The sequence below is a fragment of the Dromaius novaehollandiae genome, chromosome 2, assembly GCF_036370855.1.
Source record: "Dromaius novaehollandiae isolate bDroNov1 chromosome 2, bDroNov1.hap1, whole genome shotgun sequence".
Classification (NCBI taxonomy): domain Eukaryota; kingdom Metazoa; phylum Chordata; class Aves; order Casuariiformes; family Dromaiidae; genus Dromaius; species Dromaius novaehollandiae.
In genome coordinates this window covers 86071134-86089136 of record NC_088099.1, presented here as the reverse complement: position 1 = coordinate 86089136, position 18003 = coordinate 86071134, and the positions used below count along the sequence as shown (strand labels likewise).

Sequence of the window (18003 nt, the reverse complement as noted above, 5' to 3'; positions counted from 1 at the left end):
GAATTCATCCAGTTTGATGTGTAACTTGATTTTAAAAATCCTTCAAAGTTATTAACTTAGATTTTAGAGTAGATGATAGCTTCTTTTCTGCAGAGGTGAATTTTACAGAGGTCATTTTGACACATACATACATGTTTGAAAGCCATCCTATGCATCTGCTATCAAATTTTTGTAGTGTTCTGAAGTGAACAATCACTGTAGTGCTCTGTACAGAATTAGCAGCAATGTTATGCTTAGCTCATCATAACACATCTCTATGATGGAAACTGATTGAATGGACACAACGGCAATAGAATGATATACTAACTTCAGAACTGAAACCATTTTACTTACTGCAGAATAGCACTGAAGGTCAAGACTAATGATCAGGAATACTTGTCATGTGAGCATGACTGTACTGCTCCTGGATAATAATAATCCAACATATGTTGTTGCAGTGCACTACATGAATGTACCAGCATATTAGCTCAGAGATCTCTGCACCATATTCCTGAAGTAACATATCCCAGGGATCCAAACAACATTGATCAGTCCAGCTTAGGTAACTGGAAATATGACTGATAGGCTGAATGGACACACAGGGGATATATTATTTTTAAAACTGGTTTGGTGCATTTAACTTCAGTGAGAAAGTGTTTTGCTAAGCCTTTTTTAAAAAGAAGGAAAAAGTGAATCACCATGAAGATGAACTGAGTGTCCATGTCAGGTCATAGATCTGTGGAAGATGTCACTAAGTCTTTTTTTGCTATATACCATATATTTGCACGCACATAAACATATACACACACACACACATCCATTAAACCTAAAATGTGTACAGCACAGCAAATTAAAGTACAAATGCTCTATCAATGACACTTAAAAGTCAGGATCAAAGACTTGTGATCAAGAGTCACCTACTAAACTACTTTCAGAATTTCTCCAAAAGAAGTGAGTTTGTTCAAGTTACTTTTACAGACGAAGCAAGTTTCAGAGTAAAACAAGAAACAGTATTGCTCCCCAAACTAAGCCAATCAACCACCACCTTACTATTAATACTTTGCATCCATATAGGTATCATTTAGAGAATACTTCCCTAAAAGTTGTAGTATCTCTTACACAGCAGGTAGACAGGTATTAGAATCACAGAGAAAAGTATTCAGCAAAGGAAGAATTTGCTGACATTTATCACTGAATATTTCAGGTTAGAAGGGATTTCAGAAGGTCTCTAAATCAACCTCCTCCTCAAAGCAGGCTCAGCACTGAATTCAAACCAACTTCTTCATGGCTCTGTCCAGCAGGGTCTGGAAAACCTCATGTGTTTTGATTTTCTGTTTCACTTTCTCTAAGCTGGACCTTCATCTGGAGTCCATAGAAAAAAACCCCAAACACTAAAAGCAATGGAAAGTTTCTAAAGCTATTTATAGAGAGAATATGTAAAACATGAAAACTTTTCCTTTGGTGCAGATATTACATTTCACCTTAAATAAAATTTTATTTCCACTTTTCTCATTGTCATTTGTTTGTAAGCTTAGGCATCATGATGCAAAATCCAAAATTTGTTTTCTGTTATATTTTTATATATAAACCTATGCATTGCTTTCCAGAGCACTTAAGAACAAGATATATTGTAACTCACATTTATCTGCCTGTCTGCCTATCTATCTATCTATCTGTATTTTGATGATCAGAAGTCCTACAATAGCTTTTTTCCCCTGCTTACTTTTAAAATAAAGCCGGCCACCATGGGATAGAGCTTCACTTAGTCATCCAGATGCATTTTCAGAAATTTAACCAGTATCAAAAGCACCAACAGGTTGGGCTAGTATCAGTGGAACTACTGCTACTACCGAGTTAGCATCTACTGCAACAGAATGTACTTGGCCTCATGCTAGCAGTTTTTTGATCACCCATGCCAGCAAAGTCTCTAGAACCGTGTAGCCTTACATCATTACTTAATGACCACAAGGGGAAAAAATGAATTTTTCTTATGCCTACTACCAGGAATCCTGCTGACATTGTCAGTGGCAGAGGCTGACTACAGCTACCAGCATCCTTTTACACGTGCAAAACAGGGTAATGTGCTCTTTCATGCTATTGTTTGAAAACAAAAATTCATCTTTCTGAAAGATCTCCCCTTGCTTTCTGAGTTTATCTTTTCAGGTATTGCAAGGGAACTGACCTACCTATTCTGTCCTCCATGTATCTGGCAGAGAAACAAAGAATTAGATTTTTAAAGTCCCCTAAGGTCTGAGTTGAGCTTTGCCCTTTCTAATTGTTCCTCCAAACCTGATAATCTCTGTAGCAAAGACAGGACTACTGAGGCAGACCCACAGTAAATCTCTAATCTCTTCTGGTCTGGAAGGACTTTAGAAAATCCATCACAGGGAATTATAATAATAGAGATACCACTGGAATGCACGAAGCTTATGTGCCATTCACATCTGAAATAAAAATGCAGTTTACAGAATAGCTTCACTTCTTGTTCCTCTGTAGTCTACAAGACTTTTAATATCTTTAAAACTGTAAACTCACATTCACCTCTGAATATGATTAGCTACCAAATGAAACAAAGTTTTCATAATTCATTCAAGCCTTTACTCATTGCCATAATTTAAGTAATTATACATTCACACCCACAGAAATGAAGAATGAAGACTTTATTGGCATGTATAGGATGTTATATAAAATAACCCTAATAATACTTCTTATGCAAAATTTTATTACAATTTTCTTCTTATAACATAAATGTTCTAAAACATGTCTCATTTAGTTAGTTAACATTTCACTGTCTTTGAATGTAGTTCTCACTCAGCTAACACCATCTGTTTACACCCAAACATTTTCCTTACATTCAGTCAAGTTGACAGTATCAGTAAAAAGCCTGTGTAGGAAAAAGAAATGTGCTGATACACATATACATTAACACAAGAGCCATTCTTACTATTGCTTTACTAAGAAGCCAAAAATTGAGCTGCTACTTTTGAAATTCATTTGAATGTAACATGGAAAAAAAAAAAAAAAAAAAAAAAAAAAAAAAACTTGTACACATCTGGAACTTGGATCAAAGCCAAAGGCAGAACTTCCATTTTCTTCCATACATGAACATCATGACCCTGATTCTATATACTAGAGTTTGTATGCTAATATCAAAGATTTTTCTCCCTTGGGAGTTCAGTGCCTATTTGCATTTAAAAAAAAAAAGTTTGAGAAAGTGAAGAATCATTATTACATCTTATACATAAAATTCTTGTCCTCTGGGATAGTGACACTCATATTTCAGAGCTCACCTTCCATGAATTGAAAAGTGAAGAATAGTATTTACCTCAATGCAGTTTGTCATCACCTGTGATCCTCTCTTTCTGATATAAAAAATAGCTTTATTCATTGTAAAAGTTTGTATTCTTCTCTTTCATGTTAAAATGCTGTTCCAAATCATTGCCATACACTGCTCAGCTTCTGCCACTAATCCCAACTGTCTGATGTTTTGGCTAGTCATGGTTCTCATGAAGTAATAGACCAAAAACAACAACCAGAAGGGTGCCTCCAGAAAAAGGCAAACTAACTATACTGATACATAAATCTTCCTTTTTTTTTTTTTTTTTTTTTTTTTTTTGGCAGGGTAAGCATTTATAAATGCTTGTTCATCTACATCAAAAGTCTTACTATTTCTCTGAGGAAAGGACAAGAAAGACTCTCTGGAACTCAATAGGCCCCCACTAAAATTTTTGCACATGATTTTATTGTCTGTATTGATTTCTAGTCTGAGTTGCATTCAGTTTGGAAGACAAGCCATGTAAGTAATCAGCAGCCCTTTAGATCAGTTGCCCTTTTCCATAGTCTGTTTCCCAGACTTTCACTTGCAATTCACATAAAGGAACCTGTGCAGAAATAGCTAACAGGAACAAACATAAAAATTTATAGCCTGCTGTATCAAAGAAGTGTGTGTTGAGACTAGACAATTTTTGGAAAAACTGCTCAGGATTTACAGGCTAGAAATGAGTTAGTGCTGGGGTGTTCTTAAACATCTTTCTCCTACATACTGTTGAGCTGGCTATAATAAGCGAAGCTGAAGTGAAATAAATTTTCCACTGTCATATAACTGATCAATAGCTGAAGTATTGACCAGTCACATTCCATGAAATTAGGGTTCTTATCCTATGCTCCTATATATTGACCTTGCTATGAGTTTTGTGTCACTCTTGTATGTACTAAATTTGTATCTCAGTTTTGAAAATGCTGGCACTGAGGAGAGAAAGAACTTTCAATTTAAAGCATCATTTGAATGTGCCGTCACTAGTCAGAAAAGGGATACTTTTGCTCAAGTGTTACCCATGTTTTCTTTTCAAATTTGTATATCACAAAAGTGTTTTCAGTGATACGGCTTTGTCATAAAGCAATAAAATGTTAATGAGTCTGATTAACTAGCTACTCAGGTTGATATATCCCGATTCAGGTGTATATTAATGTTTTTTGCATATGATAAGATCCAAGAAATTGTAATGATTTGTATTTTCAGACAAAAATACCTTGAATTCTTTCACCAATTATGGTTTTATATAATAGAAAACAAGGGTAGTTCTGTGTGTCTGAAGATGGTATGAGCCACTACTGTAAAATTAAGAGGAAAATAAATCACAGATAACAAGCACTTTGGAAGGAAGTTCTCTGATAGAGAAAAGTATACGTACATATCCGTACACGAACACATAAACTCAATAGGCCCCCACTAAAAAAAAGCTGCAAAGTGACAGAACATCGAAAATGTGACTATTCTCACCAAGGCACTGGTATTTATTGACTGACTGGCCAAATCTGCAGCAACAACTTATAGAATGGTTTGGAGGCCAGAATGATTTCTATACAGTGCTTCGGTTGAAAAGCGCATTTTCTTCCTAGAAAGGTTATTTTTGAAGTGTCACTCTGAATTCCCATATCACTGCTTGAGAATAGATTTCCATGTTACCACACACTGAAGGGGCAATATAGCCAAAAATGGAACTTGACATCTGCCATTTATAAACAGAGATGCTAGGATAGAGGTCTCTGCTGATACCGTGGTTAAAAACCCAAAACAAGAAAAGAAACTAACACAGCTTTGATCTAAGGCATTCTTTCAATAAGTTGAAATTTATACTGTGATAACACTTTGTGTGAAGCTTGCTATTAAGAAGAATCTATTCATGGTTTTTCTAATTGCAAATCTTTTCAGGCAGCTTATTTTTATGAATGACTTAAAATACATTAAGGGAAAAACTGTCTAATTACAATTTGTGAAAATAGCTCGGGAGAGAAAAGCACCCCTACATAGAATGTTACTAGGCAGGAAAGATGTGCATTTTGTAACACCTCTGTTGCCAGGGATGTACAGGGATGACACACAGAGACCTTTCACTAAATAACTTACACATTTCTTTATATTTTAAATGGCTTATTCAATCCAGTTTTCAAAGAAATATCATTGTGTAAAACACCCTATAATTAAATGCTTCATTGTCACAAAGATTCACTGTTAGTCACATGTAGACAGCTGATAAAAGTTTTCATTATAGTGTTCAGTATTGGCACACTAATGTAGGCTGTTACCAATCATACCTGACCAAAAAGGACAGCCAGTATTTGCCAAATGCCAGGTGGTAAATGAATCTCTGAAATATGGGGTGACTGAATCAAGACTGTTCTTAAAAAGAAGAAGGTATTGTTTTTCTTTTTTTTTTTTTTTTGTCTTTGCATTTAAAAAAATGCTAATTTTTCAGAACCTTTTGCAGATGAATTCTTCATTAATGCATTTTATGACCTTTATTTTATTTCTCAGCAAATTTTAATGGTTTCAAAACAAGCAAAATAATAGTTTTCTGTTATATTTACAAAAAATCATACTAATAGAATAACCCTTCCCCCAAGTGTCAAAATTGAAGAGTTTCAAATTATCTCTCTTAATTAAAAAAAAAATGGTTAATGAACATTAAATTTCCACACTATGTCCAAATAGGGAACAAGAATTTTTGCAGACTGTCATTTTCACTGGATAGAATAAGTTGTGTATTGTCATAGGTCACTCAGAGAAAGCCAGTATTACAAGTCAGCTCTTGTACTAGTTAGTAAATTTGACATTTGTCCTTTACAGTGAAGACCCAGAAGCTCACAAACAGCTTCTACTATGACATGTTAATTTCTGTCTGCAACAAGGAAGACTAGAAGAAAAAAAACATAGGAATGCACATTTAGACTCCTGAGTCTCATACAATCCATAGCCGGGATCCTTCCCACTGTAGAACAAAAGGAGCAAAGTGAGTCATCCCATGAGACAAGGTCTGTTGAGAACACCACTTTTACACTGAAGGTAGAGCTACAAAGTATGTCCCCTGTGTATGGCCGCCTTCTCTTAGACCCACTAAGATCACCCATTGTATATTTTCCTGAGCTGATAAAAAAATCAGGATATTCTCTCTTCTTGAACAGCATAATGGAGATAAAATTAATCTTTTTCCATTTGAAGAATAATTGATGATTAAACTCTTCCCAAAAACCCAGCCAGCTAGTGTGTACAATGCTGTGCAAGGGAAAAAGTTTTCTTGTCCTAGAAACTGATCATCTTGTGATACGAAGCATGAACTTTCATTAGACTTTATTTAATTTACACAGTTGTGATGTTAGACATATTTCAAGTCTACCCATCCTATTGTACTCTGCGATCTCTTAAAGAATGAATTACACATTCATAGGCTGATTTATATGCTACAGGAGGTACATTTTCTTATTTCCCCTAAAATTACTGCCCATCCATTTAAGCATTGTTTGCTCTTTTATACTGCATCAGAATATAAAAGATAAACCAAAAAATCAGTCAGTATATGCTTAGTAATTCTGCATATCTAAGTTAACTCTTCTTGATTTCTTATTCTTATGCTATTAGGTAACCCTAGATTTTTCTGACTTTACATACAGAATTACCTCCATTTCCCTCCTCTGAGCCATGTCACATTTTCAAACTGATCCTTCTTGAAAGTCAGGAACTAATTAGGCACATTACTGAACAATTGAGTGTTCTCTGGAGCAAAGTACAAAGTAGTTATATCTGTTTATACGTTGCTTTCTAAGCGTAAGTAAGCATCTTTTTAATTTTTTGGCAAACATTGCACGCTGCACTTCTTAGTTGAATTATTCACAATAATCCTATGTCATTTTTTTTCTTGAAAGCTTCCTAAACACTCAAAACTCCTCAGCATATCTGAAAAGTTTAGAACACTTCTGTAAAGATACACTGGCTTTACACTAATCCAACTGGAACTTCATCTGCCACTATAGAGTCTGTATTCCCGTGTCTGTGTCCATCTGAATGCTTAATAATAGAATAAAATTTTAAAAGCATTAGCATGATTACTTCTTCTCCACTTTTAAATCTAATGAACATGTAAGCAATAGTTTAAAGCCAGCTGCAGTGAAGTTCCTAAAAACACCAAATAAAGGCACTTCTTGCACAGACAGCATTCACTATGATTGCTTGCACGTAGTTCTCCACATTCTACAAATCTTCTTTATGGCAGTATTAAAACCTTGTGCCTATCATACTATTTGCCTTAAGTATCTAATCTAAGTTAGGAATCAAGACCTCCTAACCTAGTATGAAAAGGGGTATGCCCCTGAATCATGCATACAAGATGACCACTTCCTTATAGTCTACATGGACTATACAGATGGCAGAAGCTCCTTAATTAGTTTCCTAAAACAGACTATGCCTATAAAACCAACTGTGCCAAAACATTAGCCTGAGAATCATGAAAATTTACAATTCCCAGGTCTATGAACCACCTTCTGACCCTAGGTAAGTCTATTTTCCCTGCTAGTATAATGGAAATGAAGATACACTCCTTCCTAGTGATAAAAACATAATTAGATATGTAGAGCAAATTTCTAAAGCATTAAACATTAACCTAATACTGTTTACACTCAGGCCACTGGCTACTGTAGGAGTAATGGTATGCCGTAACTGAGTGCTGCTTTAAAAAAAAAAAAAAAAAAAAAAAAAAAATGGATTGCGTGAAAAAAAAAAAACATGATTAAATGCTGTCTGCATCTTTTCAAGGAGCTGGAGAAGTACATTCTACACATTCAGCTCTTAGACTATTCCATGCATAATCACATTTCTATTTTATTGAATCAATGAAAGTTCATGAGAACAAATTTAGGCAAGGTCATACCTTAAGTACTGGAAAGCAGAGTAAGTTACAGGGCTAGAGTCTCAACTGAGGTTAAATGCACTCAATAATCTTGATGTGAGAAGATCTGTATTGCTTTATATCAGCTTTCAATCTACAGCCTTATTTTTAATGTGTATCCATATCAACAGTAGGAGGATTTAAAGGAATAAAATAAAATTCTGAGTCTTCGAACAGCAGACCTCCAAAGTCTGAGATGATTTCCAGCAGCTTCTACAGTTATTCCAAAGTGTCTTCCAGTCACCATATTATTTACACACTAAATTAGGCAGCAAGAATCTTTGTAAGTAGGGATTTGCTTACCTCCTCTATGCTTTACCTCAGATTCAAATGAAAGATGGAACTATGCAATTACTATGGAAAGTCTGCAAGGATGAAGTAGTCAAAGTAAGAAATTACTTTGTATCAGTCTTACTCATGTGAATTGCTGAAGCTTTAGCTGACAGCACCTGAAAATCGAAGAGAGATAAAGTATAAAAGAACCCAGCTTCTAGTCATTTCTTCTAGCCGTATCTTAGAGTAGTTGCAGCAGAAGAAAAATTGCAACAGCTGTCATTTTTATCAATAGTCATCAGCTCATAGTATCCAAGATAGTATGACATAATTTTCCTCTATATAGAAACAATGTAACTATGGCATTTACCTTGCACAGTGTGATTTCTGAAGGGTCATTTTTCCATTCAAATAGGATAGCACTTATGTGTAAGATAAGGAGATAAATTAGATGCTCATGTGCTTCAGCAATGAACAAGTGAGCTGCAAACCCTAGTCATGAAGCTCTGGTAAAATAAAAAGCTAAAGGCTTGAAGAGGAGTACTCAGCACCCATTTATATACAAGGATATGCTCTGGGACCCAGAGTCGCAAGCCAGAGTACTCCACTGCAGGAAACCATGAACATCTTCCACATATTAGAGTGGGCGCTTCATGGAGGCTGAACAGACTGGCCAAGAGTGAACCAAGTATGCTGCAACTTAAAGAAGTATCACAAGCTTATCAGGTCTTCTGTATAGCAGAGATGTTCTAAGCACAAATACAACATGGCTTAAAGCCAGCAGTGTGCAAAGAAAAAACCAAAACTCCCACACACCTCAGAGCTTAATTTCCTATGTCAATATTCAATTTCAACAAACACATTTCAAGTAACAGTTTAAAAATAATCCATGAGGATAAGACCTATAATAAAATGTGTAAAATATTTAACTCATTAATATCAGTGGAGATCCAGCACAAAAACACCTCTGAGGATCTGGACTGAAGCACTCTCCACCCCCAAATCATGTAAGAAGTCTGCAATAGAACAGGCACTTGAACATAGCTTCTAGTCCGGGGTCTTAGCAATAAAACAGTCTCCTTTTGTTCAGCAAATAAAATTATGCATTCTTAATTTAAAACCTGCAGTTCAGCTCTTTTGACTGAAATATCAGCAATGAGAGCAGAGTGGTAGATGAGGGCAATTTTTTACATGAAAGGGTTCTAATATCAGTGTTCTTAAGCAACTGGAATTTTGAATATTCAGCATATAAGCAATCAGTGTTCTTTTTAATTTTTCAGAGACAGGTCCTTTCCATAGCAGAGGAACAATGCACCATCTGTGTATAAGCTTGACACTAATTGCTAGTACAACAAACATTAAAGTTGATTATCCAGAATTACAAATTGTAATAAATACAAGTAAAATTGAAGACAGCCTTCTCATCTCCACCACACACACTTCACCAGCTAATAAAATACATAATAATTAATATAAAATAAAACATTCTTTTTAAAATAAAATTGGTCACAAGTATCCTGAAGAATTTCAGTGTGTCATTGGTCCATATAATCCCTCCCTGATGATAAGCAATAAGTATGACAGGATTTGAAGGGAAGCTGATTTCATTTCAGACTGTGGGAAATCAAAGTCAGAATAAGAGAAATCCTTTCAATAAAAAAATAAATTTTGAAGGTGTTTAATAAGAAAAAAGAAGACCACAGGATTTTGAGTTTTCAACTGTAATACTGGCTTTTCTGGAGCAGCAAAAAATGATTGGAATTTTCATACTCTCAGACCATGCTTATTCTGGTAACTTGAACTTGGCCAGGATCTAGCTTTAAGCGCTCACATACGATCATCCATAGTGTTTAACTGTTGGTGCACTCCTTGGCATGGGAATGTGCCAAACCATCATTTTCCCAGACAACATCTGGGCACAGACTGAAGAACTGCGTGGGCCAGGGACTGTTGCCAACAGGCTTTCTGGATGAGACCACTTGTTTTCTTAAGGGAAGAGAGCTAAATTGTGAAGACATAATTATGATATCCCTAAAAAAAAAAGTAGTTTGGAATCAGGTTCCTCCAACCCACCATTACTCAGTGGCTCACAGGCTTCAAGTACAGTTTCAGTTCAGATGAAAACCAGGAACTGAGCTGAATGAGGAAGAGAGAAACTTTTCCTAGTGTAAGTAGATGAAACATAGTATCTCCTGTCTAACTTCATTTATGCCTGTAAGAGACATTTGTACCTGCTGTTCTCTATGCCATTAAAAAATGTTTACATGAGCAAAATTTTGGCTTAACTTAGTCCCAGTGTGACTTAAGGTGACTGGATGACATCAAGGTGCTCCATCCTGAAAGGCATGCCAAATCTATAAGCCAAGACTCTGAAATACTGTAGTATCCCAGAGGCCTGCAGCTCCCCATCACTTGATGCATCCAAAAGGCAGTGGCATTTAAGCTGCATGGGCCAGGTGCAGAGCTGGTGCCGTGGGGGCTAAGGGAGGCAGGTGCATCTCCTAGTGACTGCTGTTTACATTGAAAGGTCTTTGGCAGGCTGTAAGATATGAGGGTGCACACATGGACCCCCAGGAATGCAGTGTGGAAAACACACACAGTCTGTAGCATGCACCTTGCCATCAGGGCTAGAAAATGAATTCTAGCCAACTTCATTTACTGACAGAATTTTAGTCTCAGTAACATGGAAGACCATTGAAAAAGCAGACTGAAAGACAAGTGTTGAATCAAAATTATCAAGTCTGCCTGAAAATAAAAGCCTCTAGCTTCTATTATCCTGTCAGGTATTATGCTAGTCAGATTTTGGGTGATATGATCTGGTCACTGACATTACAATTTAACACACTTCATTTATCATTATTGATATTCAAATATGGATAGAAATATTTAATAGTTGTGTGGCAAATATTTCATATCAATATTGGAAAATAGGGCTAAGGAATACTACTATTTTTGAATAAAGCATAGAAAATTACCTGTTTTAAAAATGGATGGAGTTTAGTCTTGCTAATGTCTGTAGATTCAAGCAACCTATTTTTACATATGTGAGCATCTAGAAAAATGAAACCTAAGTTAGCATCCTCAAATATTTGAACAGGACATTGTAGAAGGGTTATAATGTCAAAAAGAATTGCAAGATAAGGGAAAGATTTTCAAAGGACTAATGGGAGTTAGATGACTAATTACCCTTTGCATACCTTCAACACTCACTACTCAGTCTTCCCAGGCCTACTCAGATCTGAGCCCATTTTTGTTATTTGGGACCTGCAGTTTGTGTCAATGACTGAAGCGACAGAACAGTATAGACCATTCAACAAATGGTTGATGGATCAGTTTATTTCTTTAACACAGCATATGTATCTTTTTCCCTGAATAATGGTCTCTGCTGAGGACTGACAATACAGTTAAGCCAAAGTCAGTGATCTCACCACACCTAGGCTATAAAGGCTAAGATACTCCCCCAAGCAAAGTCACACAGAAAGGCTGAACCTCTGTACTACCAACTTGTTAGAAGGAAAACAGCTGATAAGCTGAAAAAATGGGAAAAAAAACCCAACTTTTTGGTGTTGCCTTACGGTAAGTAAAGTCAGCAGAGCTTTCCAGTCTCTCTTCAGCTATGCCATCTCCCTGCACCTTTCCCTGCAAACCAGTACCCTGTGGGAATGTTGCCAAGTTGATGTAAAGTCCAAATTTCCCAGCTGCCCAGAGCAAGAGCTGTGGGAACATGCTGGGGTTCTCCTTGGCCCTGTACATGCACTTCCCTTCATTTGGAAATCACTTGGCATACTGGGTTCACTGTTGCACTGTTAGTAAGCAATATTGTTCAGAAATCCATGTCCAAAGGTACATTTAACCAGGCCTCTTCTTTCTTTCTGACATTTTCTACTTTGTATTTCTGCATGCAGTTTGGGTCTGCAAATGGCAAGACACTTTCACATTTGTACTCATCACTAAATCATCATACTCTCAAACTCATGAGCAGTTTGTGAAGCAGATTGGAGAAAAAGTTTCAGGGGTATATTTTTCCCTTTCAGATTGCCTTCTCCAGTGCAAAGGTGAGGCTTTGAACTGGGACTCTATTGTGCCTAATATTTCATATCAGTTACTGAGACTGCACAATACTAATCTAGGAAAATGCCCCATTATAATATTGTCAGTATTGCCAATGCTGTCAGAACAAAAAAAAGTTAGAAAATAAAACTAATTACCATGTTCTTCCAGTGTGTTGACATTATCTATTTTTAGTCTCCAAGTAAAACTGATGTTTATTTTAAGCCACTCCTCAGTCTCTCCCTGTTACTGTTTTCTTAAAGGTTCCAGATAGTATACCAGTGGGACTTAGGGGTCATGTGGTATTATTTTGTCTTTTGTCTCAATAATATGACATAACTGCTTTCTCAGAATTCAAAACATGTTTTCTGCAGTAAGAACAATATAACATTGTTTATTTCCTTGAAAAAATGGCTTACTATCATACATACATTACTCAAATTTTACACATTATCATTTTAAGATTTTTTACTACATTTTCATAGTTCACATTTTCACACAGCTTCCTCCTATATTTTCACACTATGACACATCATCACACGGTGAGAATATTTTTAGTACATTATTTCATTATTCTTGATTATATCTTATTTAATTTTATTTTGTGGACATTGAGAGGTAATAGTGATCTGCAATACTGATTTAGTATCTTCTATACGTGTTCTAACCTTCTCCTGTGATTTGCATCCACAGTGCTGTTTAAGAGGAGTACACGTGCACTTACAGGCAATTTCATCCATTGTAAAACACATTACCAATATATGGATTGTCTTGTAATACACATAGTCTGAAGTCTGTAAGTGATGTATAATTTTTGTATACTGCAACTCAACCATCAGTGTCTATTTTTAAAATCTCTGTGTGGCATGGTTTATTATTGCAATCATTTCTTCTTTAGCTATACTTAGCTGAGAGAGTTAAAGACAAAATGGGTGTCTCATCTCTAGCAAACCTAGACAACCACCACTGATTCATGCATTCTGTCTTAGATTTAGTTCAAAATGAAAGCAAGCTTGAAATAGTAATTTATTTCTCAGGACATTAAAAATTCACCCAAACCCGTAAACTCTTTACAGTACGGGCTTCATTTGAAAGGTGAAGCATGATTTCCATGCTTCTGAAACAATAGCCTTACGGACTAAAGGTTAGGTCCTGATGCAGCATGCGAAAAATAGTGACTGTTTTTATGTAAGCTCTTGTTCCAATAAAAGCTAATAAATCAAAGACAAATGATTCAGAAATTATTCAACCTGTCACAGCATAAACTTGTTACAAACGCAGCATATTTCAGAACTGTAGCAAATCTTCCCTTTTTAATTGGAACTTGAATCACCTTGACCTTTCCTAGCACAGAGCAGAGTGCCCCTCTGAACCAACGGCAGCTTCTGCATCCTCATTCCATTTTAATCAGAGCTCAATTTGGATTTCTATGTCTCAGCAATCAGTGCATTGCAGAGCAAGGAAACTGCAGAAATAAATGAGATGTTGCCTTGTTCCAGCTGATTAAAACATGATTCAAGGTGACTTTTAGGTGACACTACAAGTTGTCAGAACAGCAGTGTACTTTATGAAGAAAAAAAATGTTTGAGGGATGTTTATTTCCCCTATCTGAGATAAGTGACAGAGTTGAAATGAGAGCAGTGGTGTGTCCATGAAAATATATCAGTGTTTAAAGAACCCTATTGTTAGGCACAGTGGAAATTACATCTTGGATAAGGCTCCCATACTGTGGGTAATTATCACAAGCCAGAATGCTAATTGCTTTTCGATCTGCTGTATGCCTCCAATGAGTCTTGTTGAGGGCTACTGGGGCTGTACCAGACACCAGCACTTAATGAGACTAAGTTTATCGAAGTACAGCATAAGCTATTATTAAGTGAAGAATGAGAACAACATGGTTTAAAGTGAAAAAAAATAAAACAGAACAAGAGGCAGAATAAATTAAAAATTATTTTCATTATTCTTTCTTTTCATATACTAAGTAATTGTGTCTTCATCACACAAGCAACTGAATTGAAAAAATGGTAAGAATTTGCATGTTATTGCTTCTTTACCTGAAATGATGACTGTTTGTAAATAGAGGAAGGACATGGCACAAATATTTAAACATAGAACAAGATGGAAGTCCATCTATCAGCTAAGAATTCCATAAAGAAATTTTGTTGACTATTAAGACCAGTATGATTGGTAAAAAGCTATCAAAGGGAGCAATCTACACATTTTTCTACCTTCTCGTGAAAAGTAAACAACAACAACAAAAGTTTGGAAATTATTTTCTGGAACTACCTGTCTTCCATGCTACATTTTAGCCTACCTTCTCAGACTGCAGAAAATATATGGGATGTAAAACGTAGTTTGTGCAGAAAGCCTAACCCACTGAAAATGCTCTCTCTGAAGCAAAGAGGAAACATTCTAAAATTCTTTTTGCCTTGATTTTTCCATTTTAAAATATATGCCTTTATATAATTAGATCTTTTCCATATGAAGATATCAGTCATGAATTCAAAGAACAAGGTAGGCAGTTTTCACAGAGTATGATTAAACTTTGAGTATGATTAAAAGATGATCAGATACAATGGCTGTTTTAAAGACAGAATGAACAGTGAAGTCACCCACTGGGTAATTTGCCCCAAATTGTACTGAGAGTCTGCAGAAGAGTGAGGAAGCAGGACCCAAAGGACACCGCTTCCTGTCCTATATTCAATACAGATTCATTCTTTCCTATAAAACAATGCTAGTACCTCTGAAGAAAGGCAACTACAACAAAATCTTGGCTACTCCATAGGTTATAGATTGCACTGATGCATGCTCTTTTTTGTTTCCTTCACTAATCTTTGATTTAGACAGGGTAAAAAGAAATAATTATAGTGATCAAGGAAGGAGAGAGAAGAGATTTGGACCTTGGCCCTGCAAAAAATCTTGCAATTCTCTGTGCTGACAGTTTTTAAAGTTGAGGTCAAAAGAGCAAGAACAGAGAACACAAATAAGACCAGTACGTTAAGGATCTCAATAGCAGTAACACTAAATACCAGTCACAATAGTTGTGAAGATGAAAGCAAACCTGAGTAAAACAAGTGAGCAGATTGTATCGCAAAATTTGAATGCAGGCATCAATATTTGTGTGTGCACACGTGTGTGTTCATTCACCTTTAGAAGAAAATACCCTACCATTCCTAAATTACCATTTAAAACAAATAAGACAAGACAACTTAAAACAATGGCTTTAAACCTAATGTTCATGCAGTCCTGGAGTCCTAGTAGTTCATGAAGAAAAGCAAGCCTGTTTTCAGTAGGCTTCTTTGGGCACAAAGCTTTTCGGACTGTCAGTGAAAAACATTTAGGGGTCCAAAACAAGACAAACAGAAAAGTAAATCACAAACCTCACTGATTTAAATATATAAAATAAACATTGAGCTCTTTATCTGGTTTGCTTTTTCTCTTTCTCATGTAATCATAACTTTAATTACTTGATATCATAGATCCTAACCTCTGTGTCTCATATAATAGACACAAACTTTATTTCTAATGAATATTTTTAACATCTGAATCATTGTATTAACCTTACATTGCTCCATCTCCAGGGCAATCTCCTCATTCCTCTGAAAAGGTGACCTACTTCCAAGATGAGGTCTAACAGTTGGGTTGTACAGTGACAATACTGCTTTTCTTTTCTGTTTTCTCACCCTTAGCATAGTCTGCTTGCCTTAAAAATCCCCTGCCCTCATTCTCTAACTCTTTTGATCCCAGTAAATTCTTGACAGCTTGTCTTAATATCAAGCATTATGGCAAATAAAATAAATATGCCTCAGCAGTGACAATAACATTATTCTCTTCATTCTCTGTACAATCAGTCAACACATATCATACATCATTTACCAGTGATATAGGAATTGCAAAAGACATTGTGAATGAATTCCAAAGTGAAAATTTCATAGTAGCAGGGGATGAATGATGCATGTATAAGATTACCTTTCACTAGTTCTTTCCATCTCTCAGCTTTGTGTCCATACAATGCCTCTCCTTAGGGATAAAACCTTGGAATAAAAACTACAGAAGTCCCACAGAGAGGAGGAAGAAAATATTCAGAGAGGAAAGATAGCTGTATTGTCATATCTCTGTGTACTGTACAGCCTTATCTAACTCTTCATAACAGGAATTTGGTAAAACATTTGAAAAAAGTGAACAATATGCCTTCTCTACCCAGCATACGTGCTGCAAAAAAGGTATGATTTCAGCCAAAACTTAGTGCTCTTAACATTCATTATCTACACTGTCATTTCCCTCACCCCTTATATTCTTTTACTGATATAGAAGGTAAGAGCAGTTGGGCTGAAAGGCTAGAGAGAGACCTTTTGAGACAGGTACCACACTGCAACAAGAATCTCTGAAGTTTAAAAAGTCCTTCCTCAAGGAATTCAGCTGAACTTGATCCAAGGTGGTTTCACTTGCTTCCTCTCCAGTTCTGCTGACTGCTTCACCCAGGCGGAGAGATGATGAATGAGCTGAAAATGGAAACATCAAGTCAGACAAAAAGGACAGCTTTCTCTGTCTATCCTCTGTTCCTCCCTTATTTTCCAAGCAAAATATCAAACAGAAGTGGTATTTTTGGATATCAGGAAAAATTAAAATTCTGCTAACCTCTGAATGAATATTTTCTTTTATCTGTCTCCTGTGCATATTTATCTTGGAGATCCTGAGTCACTCAAATTAGCACATAAGTGCTTATGGCTCAATTTTTTTCCTATCTTGACCTCATTGAGGTCATGCTAGTCTTTTGGTAGTTTTGGTAGCAGCTCTGGCTTCTGTCATGGACTACGGTCCAAACTGGAGTCAGTGTAAAAGAATTTTATAAGTCTCTGCACACAAAGAAATGTTTCAAGCACGCCTGAGTTCCTGCCAGGGACCTTGCATACTGGTTTTGTTCCTTCATTTCTGAGCTGCACTGATCCCCGCTTTAGTCAGTCTAATTGACGGTGGAAGGGAGAGCAAGAGGGAAATACATATGCAGTTACTTCAGCCAGGCATTTGCTTCCTGTTTGTTTTTTGCATTGTATTAACTTTCCTTTTTGTGCTGTGGCACGGTGGATTTTGAAACTGTTTGGACACTGTGTCTTTCTATCAATCAGACTGCCAATGCTGTGGTACACTTACTGTCAAGCTAAAATAACAGTCACATAATATTGCTTGATGGGAATAGTGAGCTAAAAGGCTATCAAGGGGAGGTAGTTTACTCTCTCTCTTCTCACCCTGGTACCCTAGGGTCAGTCTCTTCTCCCATTGAAAATTCCTCTAGAAGCAAGTGGTGTGCAGGATTTAAAGTAACCACCAAGGCAGAAACCACCTTGAGTACTCCACTTCACTTCAGTATGAGGCAATGATTCAGAAAGCGAATACAATGGTCTGTTACCCAGTGTTACTCCACTGCCTTCAACCCAAGTTACCTTAGATGTTACTAGACAAATGAACTGTAATCTACCTCTGA

General features: G+C 36.3%; 1 long non-coding RNA gene across 1 annotated transcript in view; it reads right to left on the bottom strand.

Annotated features, from left to right (window-relative positions):
- Positions 1-18003, bottom strand: part of LOC112996408 (uncharacterized) — a 112278-nt gene that overhangs the window by 6954 nt on the left and 87321 nt on the right. The window contains exon 2 of the long non-coding RNA XR_003262425.2: positions 16871-17023. This is a non-coding gene — a long non-coding RNA (uncharacterized LOC112996408). The remainder of the gene's footprint in view (positions 1-16870; positions 17024-18003) is intronic.